Source organism: Pelodiscus sinensis, chromosome 1 (assembly GCF_052426305.1).
Source record: "Pelodiscus sinensis isolate ZL-2025 chromosome 1, ASM5242630v1, whole genome shotgun sequence".
Classification (NCBI taxonomy): domain Eukaryota; kingdom Metazoa; phylum Chordata; order Testudines; family Trionychidae; genus Pelodiscus; species Pelodiscus sinensis.
This window is the reverse complement of record NC_143052.1, coordinates 212,466,201-212,479,968: the sequence shown is the minus strand read 5'-3', so window position 1 is coordinate 212,479,968 and position 13,768 is coordinate 212,466,201.

Sequence of the window (13,768 nt, the reverse complement as noted above, 5' to 3'; positions counted from 1 at the left end):
TAGGAATTGCTGGGAGTGAGACATGGCTATGCCCCCCTGTGCTAGCTGCAGGGAGAAGAGCAACATGCCAGCTCCCACACCACCCAAGGACCTCCCTGCACAGGAGTTATCCTGTCCTGGCTGAGTCAGCCAGCTTTAAGGTAGTTTTTTGCAATCAATGTAGCACAAACACAGGAGGGAATCTGGCACTGAGATTCTGAACTGAGTATAATTGTGTGTCATAGGAGTTCTTGAAAAACAATGAGTAGTCCTGTGGCACCTGAGTTCTTTTTGTGTGCTAAATTTATTACAATGTGCTTTACAATGCAGCTTCACCTTCACATCCATTACTTCCTCTCTCGTCTTTCCAATTACAATTATTGGTTTTAATTGGTAGAAATGTCAGACAGACCAAGTTGGAAACAAAGGTTAAATAATATGCAGAATAAGAAATGTAGGATCAGGGAAATGCTAGATATTTATCTTGGTGTTGACTCTAGGAATTGTTCCAGATATCAGTCATGCAATGCTATGTAAGGAAGACCGAATCTTTATTAAGTGTTTCTCTCAGATTTGTCTTCCATTTTTCAGTCCAGAAAATTGACAGGTCTGAATTTTCTAGGTAAGAGGTGTAATTTTCTCAGTGTTCTTTCTATATTAACTGCCTAAAAACACCATAGCAACATTATCATGTGTTCCATAATACCCTACTGCTAGGCATGTCAAGAGGTCTTCTACTATACTATATCACTTGTGGATCATTCTACAATTTGATCATTATGATCATGTGTGGACATTTAGGGCCTATCACATCCCAGTCAAAACTTTGAAGAGGTTGTACTATTTTATCTCCCATTTACTCAGGTACCAAGAAGCCAATGTATTATCTTTTTAAAAGTTGCACAAATGACTACATATATGCCTGTTTGTTAGTTTTATACTCTAGCATTTGAGCTCCTTTCACATAAAATTAATAGCAAAAGTGAAGTCCTTCATGTATCTAGCACATCTCACTTTAGGATCAGAAGTTTGCATGTAACAGGGTTTTGGGGGGAGTTTTTTTGTTGCTCTTTTTTTATTAGAGGCAGGGGAGCTGATAGGGGTTTAGGGATAAGAGACATGTTCAAATTATAAGCCTACTAATAACTTTGTCAAAAAGGAAGTTTTTCCATCATTTCCTGGAGTGTGTATGTGGGGAGAGGGGCATTGGTCCAGAAGACAGTATTGATGCAGGAGAGGATTCTGGCCTGGAGGAGGGAAATAGGAGGAAGTGCAGGGTCTGGGAAGGGGTTGTGACCTAGAGGAAGAGTGTAGGAGGGGGGTTCTGGGAGGGGGTTGTAACCTGGGGCACAAGTGCAGGAGGGGGTGCAGGGATCTGGGTTGTATCCAGAGGTAGGGTAATAGGGTGCAAGGTCTGATAGGGAGTCATGGCCTGGAGGAGAAATGTAGGAGGACGAGAGCAGAGGATTTGGCTTAGGTAGGGTAGAGGTGCATGGGGGGGAGGGGCAGAGGCTTGGAGGGAGTGAGAGAGTAACTGGGATGCCAAAGGCAGGCTCTGGCTGGGAGGCACTTACCTGGATGGCTCCCGGCCAGCAGCCTAGCAGGTTCTTTAGCCAGGGTCCTTGCTTTCCATGCCCCCACACATGCTCAAAGCTGCTCGGAATGCTGCAAGCCTGGGAGAGGTGTACCTCACATGCTGCCTAGCCTGCAAATAAGTCCACTCCTATTGGCCAGAGGTGCAAGATTGTGCTGGGGGCAGGGGCAGCATAGGGAGCATTTTCCCTTCCCCCATGGGCTCACAGCATTCACAGAGTGCTGGGTGAGGCAGGCAGGGAGCTGGCCGAAGCTCCCACGAGCAGGATCCGGCAACTTGGTGGGCTAGATGCAGTCCATGGGCCATATTTTGCTCTGTCAGTTCACCCATCACTATTAGTTTAATGGAATGCAGAAGCAGCCTAGTATCCCACAACAGTATAGCATAGGATGCGAGCATACTATATCCTCTTAAAATCACAGGGGAAATTAAAGTAGGTAAAAGTAATGATCTGAATTGCAATTAGGCCAGGACATTAAGGCTAACGGCAGCTCTTATTAACTATGTGCTTGTTCAGTTTTCAAACAAACATCTTCATGCGTCTCCTGCAACCTCAGACACTTAAGAGGCATTCCTTGTAAACATCCACAGCACTCATTAACATCCACCTTCAGATTCCTTCTCAAAACTCTTCTTTGCCATGATGCCTGCAAAGTAGTTGATGGTAGCAGCTAGTGTGGAGAGACCTCTGCCTATCATGCCAATGGATACTACTTCACTGTGTCCTTGTATTCCTCCATGTGCCTGTATATGTGTTGTCTCTTGTGTTGTACTTAGCAAGTCCCTTGGGCAGGATCTGTCTTTTTGTCTGTTCATCCCTGGTACAATGGGATCCTGGTCCATGACTAGGTCTGCTAGTGGGTATACTAATACAAATCAATAACACTTATTAAACAAATTATATTTTCATACTTTATTATTAAAATACTATGAGATTTGAATGATCACAAATGGTTGAAAGCTTAGTTTTACATTTCTCCCAACTACTATATTGTTATCTATTTGTAAAAGCCCTCATAGACTTCAATCAGGATCAAGTCCTTGTAGTATTGTACAAACACATGGGAAGACATGGTTCCTACCCCAAGCACCTCACCTCTAAGTATATCAGTAGAGTGTAATTCCTTGTAGGAAGTGGGAAATGTAATTTCATTCTTCAATCTCAGATTCTGTGGGTACTATGTCTGGTAGCCTGCAGCAACTGTATTGCAAGATTGTCAAGAGAAATATTTTACTAAAGTCTATTTTGGTACTGCTGCTCCTACTTCAGTTACTTTGCCCAAAATATACAACACTAAAACCCACGGACAAAGTGCTCTTTCAAAATGTTCTGATGGCAGTATTGCTGTAAACACTGTTTATAGTTCAAGAGATACTAAGGAAAACAATCCCCATTTCTAGTCACTAAGAAAAGGACCTATTGATACAGAAAATTACAGAACTCTCTTAACTACTCTTAGATTCTGAATCAAATTAGGATCTCGCAAACCTGATATTGTGTGTGTGTGTGTGTGTATACATACCTAGAGAACACAAGTGTAGATCAAGGCCCTGAACTCAGTCAATGGCTTTTGGTGGTCTTTACAACTAGCCAATAACCCGTCATACAACGGGATTTTTCAGGACTCTCCTCCATGTCCGTGTCTCTCTCTCTCTTCTCCTCCTCCTCCTCCTCCTCCTCCTCCTCCTCCTGCCTCCCCCCCCCCTCTCAGCTCTCCTCCCCCTCCTGCCTCTCATTCGGGGGACCATGGAGCCCAAACGGCTGTTTGGGCTCCGCGCTCCCGGGGCGGGGGCAAGCAGTGCAAGCGGCTGTTTGGGCTCCATGCTCCCCTGGCCATATACGTCACCACCCCGCCCCTTTCCCCTCCTGCCATGGCGTTCAGCTGAGTTCTGTGCCACTCCGCCAGGTCACTGCAGGGGAGCAAGGGGAGCAAGAGGCTGCATGGGGACCATGGGGCCCAAACAGCCGCTTGCCCCGCTTGCTCCCCCTCAGCGACCCAGCTGAGCGGTGCAGAACTCAGCAGAGTGCCACGGTGTGAGGCAACAGCGCCCCCAGAGGTGACTCTGTAATGCTACAGCATTAGAGTCACAGACATTGGGCTACTATATATATGATAAGTAAAGAAGACTGTAGGGGTCAGGCTAAAGGTAGAGCATAGGGGTATGTCTAAACTACAGAGGTTTTTTTGGGAAAAACGGACATTTTTCCAAAAAAACTTCAATTACATTCACACTGCAATCACATTCTTTCAAAAGAAAATCGAAAGAACAGAGGGGTTTTTCTGACATTGGTAAACCTCTTTCTACGAGGAAGAAGCCTTTTAACGAAAGAGCTCTTTTGGAAAAAGGCATGTGTGGACCCCGAAGAGGGAATTCTTTCACAAGAAGAGGAAAGAGGAAAAAGCACAGGTGACCTGGTGGCCATTCTGTCCATAGTAATCACAGCTTACATGTGAGAGAGCAGCCATTCAGTCTGGACGCTATCTTTCGAAAAAGCAGATCGCTTTTTTGATGCGCTTTTGTGTGTGGACGCTCACTTTTGGAAGAAGTTTTTTTTGGAAGATCTCTCCCGGAAATGCTTCTTCCGAAAGAAGCCTGCAGTCCAGACTTAGCCTAGGACTGCAAGACAGCATTACCTACTGTACAGAAGAAATGTAAGCCATTGCAAGAATCTAGCTTGGTAATATGATTTGCTGAATATTGCTCCATGTTAAATAATTGAACAAATGGACAGTGTGCAATTTAGGCTTCTCAGATGCCATTGTAATTTGTGCTGAGTCAAGGTTGTTCATGTAATCTTGCCCTTTGTCTTCTTTATAATTTGCAAACACCTCTCAGCATTATACCAGTAATGTCTCCCATTAGGCACAGTAACACATTTTAAATTGTATTAAATATATTGATCTTCCGTTATTTACATGGAAGAGGCACAGCACAATATTTTGAGTGAATAAATAAGTAACAAGCATAAGCACTGCAAACATCCTCGAACAGGACCCTAAAGGATCACATTACTAACTATGGCAGTTCAACTGTATTTTTCTTCATTTTGCTGTAGGTGGAGTGGTGTTTAAGTGTTCCATAATGGACTTCTTAATAACAGGACACAGTTCTTCCTGAGATTCACTGACTAAGCTGAGACACTTATATTTGGATGATATTGTACATCTACATCTAGACAACAGACGTGCTGACTCTCTTCTAATCAGCAAGCAAAATGGTCACAGGACTGAAATGTCCGAAGTTAACTTTTTCCCTGTCTTTACTGAACAGTATTTTTCCATCAAGATATTTTATTGAATTTTGTGCCTTCTTGCTCATTCTTTGATCATGTGTATGTAATTCTATCTCATCATTTCTGCTATCAGTACATATTGCAAAACAATGCATATTTTCAGGAAATCATTTTACCTTCTTCCACATAGGGCATGATTTGTTTCTTTGCTCTAATTTGGCATTGAGGAATTTGCTTTTTGTCTTTATCAAATAAGATAAATCTTATTAGGAGGGTTCTTTTTCATGTTTTTGTGAGGTTAGACTATAAATTATGTAGCATGGTGATTCCAGAATGACCATTTTCTTTTTAACAAGTCCCTGCACCTAAGTTTTTCCATCAGATACAAATTACAATAGAACATAATCCCACCTAAAAATATTAGCACCCCAAAGTACTTCAATGTCAGTGACAATGTTAACATTTGCTTTGTTTAAAAGCCATGGTATTTCTTAGAACTTTCTTCAAATGAAATGTTGCATGTAAATTTGTGTTAAGAAATGTAAAGCAGCATATGCCTGAATGTAAGATGAGGCATTTCTTCATGTAGACCTCAACTAAAGGGAAAACATACTGCACACATACAAGCAGTCTCATTTTGGGATGTCTACACTGCATGGCTATTTCAGGATACTGGAGGTATCCCAAAATAGCTACCCTGTGACTACACAATCTGCCTATTATTTCAAAATATCTTTCAAAAGTAAGGGAGTGTGCTATTGTGCCATCCCGGAAAACCTCGTTGCACAAGCAGTAAGGGATGGTTTGAAATAGCTTATTTTGAAATTTGGTATTTCAAAATTCTTTTGAAATAAGATATGCAAAATGTGTGGTTTTCTTCGAGGTTAGGGTGCTGTGTAGATATACCCTTTATGCGAATTGTTTCTGACAATACAAACAGAATATCGCTATCTAACTTTTGGAATAATATTCCAATATGAAGGATGTATCCTAACCTTAAAGGAAATGGCCCCAATCCAGCAAAATATTTAAGCATATGAGTAGTCTCAATGAATTAAAATGAACTATGTTTTTAAGTGCTTTTCTTTACTGGGGACAATGAGGGATATAGCTGTGGTTCAGTCCTATTGCAACTGGGCTGCTATCAACCCATGTATTATGTACTAATACCTCAATGCAAAAAGAATTTGACAGATATCATCCACTCACCCCTTTAAGTTCAGAAGGGTGGTGTTTAATATAACTTATACTGAGCAAATTAAATTAGACTAGACCAGCAGTTCTCAAATTGTGACACCCGGGCATCACTAGTGCTGACAAACTTATTTGGTCCCAGGGCCTAAATCTGAGCCCCACCATCAGGGGCCAGAGTTGAAGGCCCACCATACAAGGCCAAAACTGAAGGCTGCTTTAGCCTTAGGGTGCAGGGCTCAGGTTATAGGTGCCCTACTTAGGGCTAAAGCCCCTGAGCTTTGCACAAGTGCACGCGCACGCACACACACACACACGGTGCAGCATAGCTCAGATGAGCTCCAGCTTCAGTCCCCTCTCCTGGGACCTCCTATTTGTTGTCAGAAATGGGTCAAGGTGCAGTGAGGTTTGAGAATCCCTGGAATAGACAATGTCTCAATTGCTGTCTAAGGATGACAGACAGCGTGGTCAGACACTGAAACAGAAATAGAGTTTTAGGCATGTGCAGCAAAAAAAGTAACAACATATTTCTCTTGCATGTTGCTAGTTCCATGCATTGGAAATAGTGAATTAATTTGAAAAGAAGGAAAATATAGGTATGCATACTGAAATTACAATAGTTAAAAAAGGATCATTTGCATTCATATAGCGTTTGTCATTCCAAAGTATCTCAAAGCTCTACAAATTTACCAAACTGATGTTCAAATAATATATAGCGCAAATAATATATACACAGTGAAACACAGGTACAGAGGAAGTAAAATGAGGTGGTGGTTTAGCAGAGCACAGGAAAACTAAATTGATTAGAATACTAAATAAAGAATACTGTCTCCAGTTGAAGCTGCAGAGAAATTCAGGTATATGGAAAACAAGTTGGCCACGACTGAAAAACTAACAGCTACTGCTCATGCAAAATTGCCATGTGATCATTAAAGTCTATAATTGACGAAGAGTTGGAGGGACATCCTAGCTCTGTTGAACTTAATGGGAATTTTGCCATTGAGCTTGATCAGCCAAAATTTCTAACTTTACATTCAAAAGACTGCACGTGCTGCATGACAGTGGTTACTGAAATCATGCTGGAGCATTGTTTCATTACAGTGTATGTGCATTTGCATAAACAAAATATAACTACCTGCAGTAGAAAAGTCTCATGCTCAGGTATAAGTATTCTGATTTTCCCAAACAAGAAACCCCTGATTTATCTCCTATTAATGGTAATTACAATATGGAGTCTATGTGGTATTGAGCACCTTAGGCAAGTAAAATGGATATGGAATATTGCATTATCCCCAAAATCACCATAAGTGAATTCTAACAACGCTTATGGAGGGGGACGTGCAAAGGACATCCACAGAAAGTCTTTGAAGATTTAATTATCATGGGTTGAAGTGAATAGTTCATTAATCATATTCATGGTTCTTTTCCTGCACATATTAGGCGTGTAAACGGGTACTGAAAAGGTCACTTAGTTTAATGCAGTATAAATACATGCAATCTAACTTCAGTAGGTGTCAATCATATTCTAGTGCTGCTAATGTGAAAATCACTTTAAATAGCAGCATCTTTAGTAAGCAGCTTTGTTTCTTTGTACATCTCAAAAGAGAGGGAAAATTTTCCGCCTGGGATTCTACTAAATAAAGTTCATACTCTCTTAGGTTTTAACAATTTCCTTTCATTCTAGATTAATGAAATTAATCTAATCTAAGTAAATATGTCAAGAACAGAGAATCTGGTTGTACAAAACCTAAGAGAAGCAATCTTATGCTCGAAGAACAGAGGGTGCAGTATGATTTGAATGTAAGGTTAATATTACTTACAGGTAGCCTGCCCACATATATGTACAGAAGGTTGAATTCAACATAAGAGTGGTAGTCATGGCAAAGAGTGAAATTTAAATTAATTTTCTTTGAGTTTGTATAATTTAATATTAAAGAAAGACAAAATATTTAATGGACTTGGAGTATACCTTTGATTTCACACATTATGCTACATCTATGCAAAATGCTTATATTAATTATCAGACTGGACAGCTCCACTAGACTCTTTCTATCACATATTAGGTATATATTACTGCTGATAATAAGTAATCAAACCATGCAGCCTGTCCAAAAGACCAGAACAGATGATATCTCTGATAATCAATCTGGATCATATTTTGTGATTAGGTATTTACATGAGAGAACAAAACTACTGTGCAGAAAAACATTCATATTTTATCCCATTTGCTTATTAAACCAAATGACCTGTGTTGTTCTGATGAAGGCTTTTTGACCTTTGTGATAAAAATAATGGTTTCAATTAACTCCTGGGCTGTGTCTAGACTGGCAAGTTTTTCCGGAAAATCATCTGCTTTTCTGGAAAAACTTGCCAGCTGTCTACACTGGCCGCTTGGATTTCCGGAAAAGCACTGATGATCTCATGTAAAAACATCAGTGCTTTTCCGGAAAAACTATGCTGCTCCCATTTGGGCAAAAGGCTTTTTCCGAAAGACTTTTGCGCAAAAGGGCCAGTGTAGACAGCATAGTACTGTGTTCTGCAAAAAAGCCCCAATCGTGAAAAAGGCGATCAGGGCTTTTTTGCGGAAAACCGTGTCTAGATTGGCCATGGGCGCTTTTCCGCAAAAAGTGCTTTTGCGGAAAAGCATCCTGCCAATCTAGACGCGCTTTTCCGAAAATGCTTTTAACGGAAAACTTTTCCGTTAAAAGCATTTTTGGAAATTCATGCCAGCGTAGACGTAGCCACGGAGTGGATGACCCAGGATACACCACTTAGTGATTGCCTAAGCACACTTCTTTCCCTCAAGTATAAACATGAATTTCCTGGGTTTGCTCCGAGTGTACGTGTGTCGGTCTGATTTTTTGTCTTAAATTTGTGAAACCATGGTGCTTATAAAGGCCAAAGATATAATAAAAGCACAGCATAATATGTTTAATGTACCAATGTACCTTGGTCCTAACCTGGAACTCTCCTGCTAAGCCAGTCCTAGCAGATCCTACTGCATACGAACTCTGGCTACATAGACATGTATTTTCTGCAAAATGTGCTCAGTGTTAATTAAGGAGCAAGTAAATAAAGATGGTCTTGCTCTTTAATCTGATAATATTTAATAATGTATTTATAAGTCATCTTTATCCTTTCTGTTTTTCATTTAAGAAAGTTTCTTAGACTTAGATATATACTCAAAGTTAATTAGGAAGGCAGCCTGGTTATTAGAACTTCAGCTCATTGAGTTATAAAAAAAATGTAAAGAACAACTTTTATTACAGTGAAAGATCATTTTTTAATCTTAAGTAATTGTAAGATTTTTTTTCAAGAACCATGCCACAACACCAACATTATTTCATTCCATAAAATGTAGGCCCATATAAACATATACTGTAGTTTATAATGGGAGAGCTGGGAGGACTAGTTAGCAGAATCTAGTTTCTGAAGACATTACAATCTCTAGGCATAAACAAACTTGGGCGCCAACCTATAAACTATTCCTTTGATTTCAGGGGAGTAAATGCAGCTACACTGATTTACAGTTGAGGATCTGGCTTTAAGAGTCAAAACTTAGTTTAAATTCAGCCATTGTAGAAGTCAGTCGGAATTTTCCACTGACTTCCATTAAGCCAAGAATTCCCCTATAGGACAAGAAGGGGACATGGCACACACTTATACTGTTTGTACTTGAGTACCTTTCAGTGAAGTGCTCTATGAAATGCTCTAAGTAAAAAGATGGACATTGTCCATGAAAGTATTATTATAGTGCACAATATGTTTGAACTGTTGTCTTTGGGAGTTTCCAGCTGTAGCACAAAGCCTTACATGAATACAATAGATTAGTTGATGACGCAGACCAGATTAGAAATGGAAGAGAAGCAAAAAAATTAATGCATCATGCACAGCTGTGATTAAAAAGAAGGCTCTACACCCAAAAATATCTATGCTAGAAAACCATCTTCATGTGTGAAATGTGAAAATAATTGGAGTGCCTGAAAATGCGAAGTGTATGGATAATTATGATTTTTTAAAAGATTCCACTTGATCTATAGATAAACAAGGAATGATCGTTTACAGTATCTTTTTAGCATGTATGTAATATGCAAATTTCCATACATAAATAGTATGGTGAAGTAAAGTAGTAAGATCCTGTCAATGGTTTAAGTTAACGTTACTGCTCAAGGAACCCAAGAAATGAAGGAATTATGGATGCAATTCTCAAGCAAGACATCCAAATCCCCTGTGTCTGCCTGAAAGCAACCACATATCTTCCCTTTTTGCATGTAGAGAGTATTAGACATATGCAAAGCAGTACATTGTTTTTATAAATAATTTCAAACATACATGTATCTAATACTAAATGTAATACTTTGTTACCACATTAGCTATTGTTTATATTTCATTTATGTGCTCTAATTTCATGGCCTGGGCATATGAGGTTTGAATTTAGAGACATGTTAATGACACCTCGTAGGGGCTTGCCTGCTGCCACACTTTATCCTGTAAAGTGCCTCTTGTAAAGCAGCTCCTCTTCCCATGAGGTGCTGATTGCCCTTGCAAGATTGGGCCTTTAATGAACAGTGATGCTATTCAATATACTAATTGTCTAGTTAAGAATTTGTATTGCTTTTGGCCATAAAGATAGCTGTAAAGGAAAGTAATCCCTATGGCCAGATCTACACTAACGGGGAAAGTCAACTTAAGATATGTCACTCCAGCTACATTAATTACATAGCTGGAGCTAAAGTATCTTGTATCATGTTTTGGTGCCATACACACCCAGTGTGAGGTCGACAGGAGCATATGCTTCCATTGACTTCCCTTACCCCTGGTGAGGAGCAGGACCTCTGGCACCGACAGGAGCGCCCTCTCAGTTTAAATCAGTGAGTCTTCACTAGACCTGCTCATTCGAACTCCAGAAGATCGACTGTTGCTGCTTCAATCTTCGCTGTAGTGTAGACAATCTCTATATGATTAATCTGAATAAGGTCCTAAATTTCTCAGGAATTGATAAGCGGGGCCAGTCATAAACTGTTTGTCAAAATTATTTTTCAGCAGAAAAAGAGGTTTTGAGTAAAGGAAATGTTAGTCAAATTTAGCTATTTGTCTTCCACAAAATAATTTCTGTTTGTTTAAATGAGAATACAAAATATTGTTTACATTTACAAGATACACAAATATATATAAAATACACAAAATATATTAATATAACTCCAGTCTAATAATTTCTAAAGTGATCCATGAAACTATTCAGTGACTCAAATAATATAAATCAAGTCTCCCAAAATAAACAAGATTGTTATGCTTAAAAGAAGCATGCGGGATCTTTTTCAGGGGGGATAAGGCAACATGCCGCATTTATTGATAATATAACAGAGTACAATATGCATTTACACAAATACACACCCTGGGGATGGAATAGTTACCAGTCTGTTGCTTGGCCCAACCTATTGGCCAGATAGGTAAGGTGCGAGGAAGGAGACGGGTTCTTGTCAGTCCGGACTGAGTCTCCATAGTCTTAGCGGGACGAGAACCTGGCTTCTTCCTTGCACACGATCTATTTGGCCAATAGGTTGGGCTGAGCAACAGACTGGTAACTATTCCATTAGCATGGTGTGTGTGTGTAAATGAATATGCTACTTTGTAATATTATCAATAAATGTTACCCATTAATCCAGTCTTGATCATATGAGAAAAATGTAAATTTGACAAACTAGCAGGTAAGGCCCACTGCTGACTGGGCAAAGTCATTTTGCATAGATTACACGTATAGAAAAGTTCAAGAAATAAAATATATGTAATATAATTTTTTATTAATGTGCTTGCAAAAGGGAAGTAAAAGAATGGTTTTAAATTTGTAGGATTTCAACTTCAAACATTATTCATTTTATTAAATAATTACCATACACTGCAAATTTGAAACAGAAACTTTTTAAAGCTTCCATTAGTCTTTCCATAACTAATTTGAATTATTTTGTGATTTGTAACAGAAAATTTTTTCTTTTCACTAAAATGACAGTTGAATAAGTGACTCAATTTTAATTTTGTTAGCAAATATTTTTATGAATTCTAATCATAATACAACTTTTTGTCAGATGAAAAACAAAAATAATTATTTATAGCTCTGTTTCTCAAAATGGCCCATGGATCCACTCTGAGAAAGCTGCTACTGGGCCACTCTGGTTTGTTTACTTACTGACTCCACAGCCACAGAGCCTTGTGGCTGGCTCCCATTGGCTGTGGTTTGCCATTTGAGGAACATTGATTTCAATCTTTCACCCAGCATATTCTGGTGTAAAAAGTAGTGCATTTAGCTAATTTAAGTGGCAGGACTGTTTATGCAAAATTTGGTATCAGTAGGTAATTGTGAAGTATGACTTTATTTTGCACAAACAAATCCACAAACAAACAAACTTCAAAATATATAATAGATGAGCTTTTAGAACAGTTTATTTTAAGGATAAATAACACAGTTTAGGCCTGGTCAAAAGATTCTGTTGCAACTTTTTTTTTCAATGGAAAATGGCTTTTCCAGCTAAATTAATTTTTTCCCCACAAAACTTATAGTTTTAGTAGGGAAATGTCAGAGTTTCAAATGAAAACTGAATTTCAGGAAAAAAATAATTTCAGTCAGATTTATTACAATCATAAATATACTTAGTGTAAAATTGTGGAGCTGGGGAAAGATCAATCCCTTAGAACTGTCCATTGTAATAATCTTTTATTCATATCTTCTCAGGACTCATTAGTTTTCAGTGAGTTTATGGTAGGGTGCTTGTTAGAGCATTGAAACAATAATATTATTGTGTGCGTGTGTGTATGTGTGAACTCAGTTCAGGCATAACCTCCAGTGGTCTGGCATCAAATGATGGTCTTGATGGTCCGGCACCACCTGGAACCTGGAAGTGTTCCGGGCAGCCGGACAATTGGAGCTGCTCTGACCCAGAGTCAGCCACTGGTCAGTTTCAGCAGCAGCTGACTTGGGGAAGACTGGGGCAGAGCAGCTGGGGTGCTGCCGGGTTGGTCCCACAGCGCCAAGGGGCGGCGCTACCAGAACAACCCGACAGCACCCCAGCTGCTCTGCTCCAGGCATCCCCAAGTCAGCCACTGTTGAAACTGACCAGCAGCTGACTCCGGGAAGCCTGGGGCAGAGCACCCCAGCGGCTTTGTCCTGGGCTTCCCGGAGTCAGCCACTGGTCAGTTTCAGCAGCGGGTGACTTGGGGAAGTCTGAGGTAGAGCAGCTGGGGTGCTGCCGGGCTGGTCCTGCAGCACCAAGGGGCACATCCCCCCAACTCCACCCCAGACCCCTCATAGCCCCCCCTTTCCAATAGTCCAGCATATTTGATAATCCAGCACCCTCTGGGTCCTAAAGATGCCGGATTATCAGAAGTTTACTGTATATGCATTGTGTGTGCTTAGACTATCTTACGAATTGGTAATATGGTCTAACTTCCATTATCTGAACTCGATCTCTAGTGCTGAGAATGCTGTGTCGCTTTTCATTGACAACCTAATTTCTTTTCTGCTGCACAGACATTCATACAAACCATTGATATATGTTGATTAGCTATAGACAATAAACAACCTATATCAGGGGACAAAGCATATTTATGATTTGGATCAGTTGTCTGGGGTTAGGTGGTGTAATGATTAATCTGGTTCTGGGACAAAGTGCTGGTAGTTTAGAAGCAAACGCAAACAGACAAATAGCTAATTATGAATATTGAGAAGCATCAGAAACGGGAAATAGTACAATGTGTCTGCCTACACCATTCCATGA